This window comes from Argentina silus (genome assembly GCF_951799395.1).
Source record: "Argentina silus genome assembly, chromosome: 5".
NCBI lineage: Eukaryota > Metazoa > Chordata > Actinopteri > Argentiniformes > Argentinidae > Argentina > Argentina silus.
In genome coordinates, this window is record NC_139659.1 from 11,246,562 (window position 1) to 11,253,007 (window position 6,446).

Consider the following 6,446-nt stretch of genomic DNA (forward strand, 5'->3'; position numbering starts at 1 on the left):
ATATGTGTGTGTTTGTGTGTGAGTGTGTGTGTGTGTGTGTGTGTGTGTGTGTGTGTGTGTGTGTGTGTGTGTCTACACATGGCCTGATTGTCAATGTGCTCATGGAGACTGACCAAGCCCCATATCTGAGTGCTGAGGAAGAGTCACATAGGGTGTGTGTATCTGTGTGTGTGTGTGTGTGTGTGTGTGTGTGTGTGTGTGTGTGTGTGTGTGTGCGTGTGTGTGTGTATCTGTGTGTGTGTATCTGTGTGTGTGTATATGTGTGTGTGCGCGGGTGCATGCGCTTGTGTGCAAGAGTGTCTACACATGGCCTGATTGTCAATGAGCTCATGGAGACTGACGTTTGTGGGCCCTGCAGCTACACGCGACAGGGGACACTCTCCACACCTGTGCTGTCATCTGCCATGCCGTGGGAGGACTGATATTAAGTCATTACTGCGGGTGCTGCCAGAGCACTCTGATTGCACACACGTCTGCCAGGGTTGGTGCTTCTCTGTCGGCTTTAACTGCCTGCCATTTCACATACAGAGACACATAAACACGTTATGTTCTCTTTCACACTACTGCTACTACACTTTACACACAAACACAAGCATGCAGAAACCCCCCCCCCCCCCCCCCCACACACACGCACGCATGCACGCACGCACTCTCACACACACACATGCACTCACGCACGCACGCACGCACGCACTCTCACACACACACACACGCACGCACGCACTCTCACACTCACACACATAAACACACACACACACATCCACACAAAAACACCCTTTGGGCCACTATGACATTGTGGATTCTCCGCTGCCCCTGTGCTTCCTTTGGAGAGGTGTACCTTGAGTTTACGGTAATTGTGTTTCCTGTTTCTCAAGACTCATCCGCTGGCCATTTTGTTGGTTTATTCATGAGAGGAATGGAGGAAAGAAGAATGAAAGAAAGGACACAAACCCTGCTAGGAATGCTTAATAGAGAGTATGAAAAAGCAAACCTAATCTCCCTAAATTTGACTATCAATCAATCCAGCATGTCTTGGAGAGAGAGGTCGTAATTATGGTCCAAACGAACATTGACCGTTTTCTAATGGAATAAATCAGACAGTCCTCTGTTTGTATATACCAGTATCCTCGTTCTCCATTTTCATTCATTAGGCCGCATTACACTTTGGTGATTTTTTGGCAGCTGATATTTGCTCAGGGAGTTCAGAAGCCAGCTCATCCTCAAAGAGAATTACTTTTCCCTCAAATGTTTTCTCTCTCTCCCTCCCTCCCTCCCTCTCTCTCTCCCTCCCTCCTCCTCTGGGCTGTTTGGCAGGAGTGTCCGGCGCTCACAGAGTCCTGATGAGAGGGGCATGGGATTAGTTCTCACTGGCTCGGCAGAAACCATGTGGAAAAAAGGAAACACTGCGGAAGACTGCGCTGTGGGTTTTCACGCCCACCATCAGACACGGCCAGATGTAACCATGGGTAACGTGGCACAGTGTGAGACACCACCCTGGACACAGAGGGTGGGGGTGTTATCAACCGGCGGTTAGCCAAGCTGTATGTATAACACTCTGCTAGGGATGTGTGAGATAGAGTTTGCTGTCAGAGTGAGAGACTGTACATGCATGTCAATGAGCTACAGGGAAGATAAATAAATGTTTTGATTGTGGACTTTTGCCACCCTGTGAGTGGAGCCTTTCTCTGCCCTGAGCATTACAAGACTGAGCAACAGAGTAACAATGAACAGATATCACAGCAGTAGCATAACAACCACAACCAACGGCAACAAAGAGAGGGAGAGAGAGAGAGAGAGAGAGAGAGAGGGAGAGAGAGAGAGAGAGAGGGAAAGAGAAAGTCAAACATCTCTGACTTAATGTACAAGCCAGTTCCTTAGGCTTCTAGCACAGGCTAAATACATCCCCTGCGCTTAACTTCACTCTGTGAGATGACCTCCATTTTAGTTTGATTTGAGGAGCCCCGTCATGCCCTTATGGTCCCCAGGTAGCTCAAGGCAGAGCTCTGTAGGTCTGTAGGGTGGACTGCTCTTCTAGTTATAGCTTTGAGCTTGCCTCCTAACCTTCAGCATGGATGTTGTATTTAGGTTGGAGAGATATTGTGGTGGAGCGACATGTTGCCACTGTTGGGACACGACAGAACCTTATGAACGTTGACGTAAACATTATTAAAGATACATAACGTCTCACGACTGCCAACGAGGATGACTTATGACATCTGTCACAATGTGTCATGTTGGCTGTCACCAGCAGATAAGGCATGGTGGTTAGAGTAATCATCCAGTGGATGCATCACTGTTTACTCTAGAATGCCACATGGTATGCAGAGTAGAGAGGTCATAGAAAGGATGGGGATTTATTATGGATACATTTGATGTAAGCGAGGAGGCCATCCAGAGCATGCTATTTTATCCTGAATATAACAAAAGTTAATAGTTAAAGTAATATATTCTGCTAAGGACAAATTTATTTTTCCATATAGTTTTATTTATGTAGAGGAGGAGGGTGAACAATTGGGATAAAAGGGATAGGGAAAAACAAAATACCAGATGCAGGCTGATTCGCTCGTAAACAAGAATGAAGCTTAGTGTCTATAACCTGGAAATGGCAGAGGGGACTGTTATCAATGTGACACCTGGAATCAATCCGCCCCATCTGCAGAGTTCACAGTGGGGCGTGACGAGAGAGTGCGAAAGTCATGGATGAAAGGTTGGATTGCAATAGAAAAAAAAAAGACGCAGGAAGGACTTTGCTATCGGGAAAGGTAAATCTATTTACAGCAGCAATGTCTGGGGAAATAGGAGGGGAGAGAAGAAGAAAAAAAGCTTCAGGAAACATTTCACCAAAGAACAAGGCAAGCAAACAAACAAACAAAGCACATGAAATGGAGCGAGAAGGAGAGCTTCAAAGCCCTCAGGTTGATTTGCTAAATTAACTTAATTTGCATATCGTCGACTGAAGGACATCTTTTAAAAAAGCAAAGCCATCGGTCCAAAGAGAACAGCAATAGTAGTAATAAAGAAAGTAATAATAATGATGACCTTTATGTAATAATGATAATGATAATTTAATGAAAGAGATGTGTTGAATCATACCGTTATTAAAGCGTATTAGCTCCACAGGATAAGGGAATATAGTTAAAGAATTAACATGCAAATCATGCAAGCAAAGGGTTGAATCATTAACAGAAGAAGCCTGTAGCTCATCACTCTAGCCCAAATCGTGCAACACTCCAGAAAATAATGAATAATTTGTACATCCTTGAACAGTCCTTGGTTATGCTGCTAGGGTCAGAATCTTAAAAATGTTTTCAAGGGATACTCCCATCATCTCTAGCCTTTGTCTCCATATACGCTCAAAGACAGAAAGTTAGAGTGTGTTGTTTGTAGCCTCTGACACAATACCTTATCCTTATATTGGCATTCAGAGATTGAGATTCCCAAAAAGAATCCAACGTGATTGGATCTTCCTCGAACGAAGTTTAAATTCTATTGAGCATGAGGAAGCTCCTCTCCACACCCATGCTGTTCAGCCTGGAGTTGTTTACGAAGCTAGCTAGTTCGGTACAAGTTAGCAATGGAGATGTCATTCTTTTTTAACATCAACTGCCCACCCTGACTGCTCAGTTGAACAAGCTATGTTTGACAGACTCTAGAGTGTGGAGGGTGCAGAGCGCTCAGAGGCTTTTACTTTTACTAGCATGGTAAAGGCGCCAGAAAGAGACATATCTATATTATACTGCTGTTTACCTGGCGTCTTATCCTGAATTGCGTCTATCAATGGATTGCGTTTACATCTGTAGCCTATTTCACTACATTGCTCAGATAAGAGCATAACAACAGTCACTTTCAACCGTGCCAATCTTGGCGTCAAATAGCTTACACTTTCCTGTGAAGCACTTGGGAAAGTGAATCTCTGAGCAGTTTGGCAGATGTCTTATTTCTGAACCTATCACAGAGTAATATCCCAATGTGTTGTAACACAATCTGATAACCCACGCACCATGGAACCCTTGCTTCCTGCTCAATTTCCTGGGAGGAAGCTTCCAGAAAGCTGAGTCAGAGATTTTGTCCATAGCAACAGCCTTGCCAGAATAACGGACACATTCCTCTGCCCTCTTTCCTCCATATCGCCTAATCCAGGAAAGGCTGATGGAGGTTGAAATCGGAGGATGGCCCATTGTAATGCATGGAATGGAATGAGGAATTACAATGAGCCTATCCTCTGATTTCTGCCTCCACCAGCCGCCACTGTCCTAATCACTGTCCCAGGAGATTGGAGTGCTGATAAAATTATAATCCAGGCATTTTTTTCATGGATTAAAAAATTGCTTGAGCAAAGTAACAATGTACCATGTCAACAGATAATTGTGGGCCAGATCTGGTCTTGTGGTGGCACATACGTCTCAGTGCCGAAAACGGCAAGTATTATATGGGCCAGCTCTGGTATAAGGAATGTGGCTCTGATACGTTCTAGAGCCGGCCCACTTCTGGCCCAGGGAACAGAGTTATACCTGGGCCACATCCGGATGCCGGTACAAAACAGACGTGGGCCAGATCTGGGCCAGTACTACTTTGCTGACAAGGTAGACAGCTGATGGCATACAGATACATAATGAAATGGGCTGTGGATGTGTCAATGGGCTTAAAAAGTCAGAATATGTAATATGAATATGCCTGACTTGACATTGCTGGTGACTGCTAATAACCCCCCTTTGAGAGAAACAAGAATGGCCCTTGTGCTGTAAATGTCAGTCATCCAGCGTTGTCAGTCATCAAGCATTTCACAGAAACCAATTCCGGTTGAAAACCCACAGAGGGCAAGGAGTTTTCTTTTTCCATCCGTTACATTTCCTTTCTTGACTTAAAAGCCATTAGTTCAGCAATGCACACCAATGCTTTACACAATATAACCTGCAAGATGACACAGGACTTGCATTGGGAGATGAAGGACACAGAATATAAAATAGGATTAGGTTGCTAAGAGGAGAGAGGAGAGAGAGAGAGAGAGAGAGAGAAAGAGAGAGAGAGAGAGAGAGAGAGAGAGGGTAGAGGGAAGGAGGTATACAGACTGGAGTTAAAACAGAAAATGTGTTTAAAAAAAAAACCTTGGAGATTGGTCCAGGTGAGCCAAATCCATTTAGTTTTAATAAAAGACCATTGTAAGGGCAGTAAACGTGGCAAAAACTCTATATATCTTGACACAACTCTAGACTTTCTTTTTGATTGATTGTTTCATCAAACAAAGGGCATCAAACTATTCTCCAGGCATGCTTTACAGTCCAAGTTATCTTCAAGGATTATCAAATGTATCAAATATTAATTTAGTTTCTTTTCAGAGTCATAGTGTCCAAAAGTGGCTTGTGTTGCGTATGTCGTGTACTTTAGAGGCCAGAGCCTTGACTGGCATCTTCCACCACACTGTATTTCACGTTGTATCACCCTGGTAGGGCTGGCGTGGTCAATTTGTCAACTTTGAGTCTTTGATACCCCATATTTCCTCCCCGTTTACTTTGATAAACTGATGTTACTGTACCAGGGCTATGGTATCAAAAGCTCTAAAAAATGTGGACAATATGGGGAGTGTTCCATATGAGCGTAATGAATCCACCATAAAGGTGAGTCAGAGTCTAGTGTTTGCTCTCTCTAACCTAGTTAAGGAACGTGCGATCAGTCTCTCTCAACTATCCTGCGCCACGCTGTAAATTCCCTTCCTCTCAAGGCTCTTTTACTTCCTTTTTCTGACTTTAAAAAGAATAATTTCCATTTATCTCTCTTTCTTTCCTCTGCTTCTTTTTGTCTGTATGTAAATGGTTGCCCTACATAACAGGGGGAGTAAAGCTACTGCTGCTGCATTGGCAGATACTTGCAAAGCAAACACAACTTATGTTTTCTCTCTTAATGGTTTAATTAGGTAAACAGATATAAGATGTTCGGAAGTTATGGTCATTTGCTACAATATACCCAAATCATACACAAGTGGACAAATATAACTGACATCATTTCTTTTACAGTCCCCAAATTAGTTGGCAGTTAGTTACATAGTAACAGTGTAATAACAACTTAAGAATAACTTACAGTAACTTAACTTTTAACTTAACTGTATTGTTAACTTTGCGATTCACTGTAGCATTTCCCTCAAAGTACCAATTGTTACCATATAACTTTATAGTATTATACCATGGAAGTATAAGTGGACTGTCAAATAAAATTTTACCAACCAGGGAGACAAATGATTGAATATCAATGCACCTGACACATGCAGGAAACTGAGAGTGATGAGGTCCAAAAAGAAAAGAAAAGGTCAAAAAGATAGCATGGTTCGATCTTGACGTCTGGATGGTGGGTGAAGTAATGGTGTGTTGTTTGTGGATGTATTACCATTCAGGGCACGCACTGCTCAGCAGTCAGCGGCGTTTACCGCCATTGACCGGGCTGCATCGTTTGAT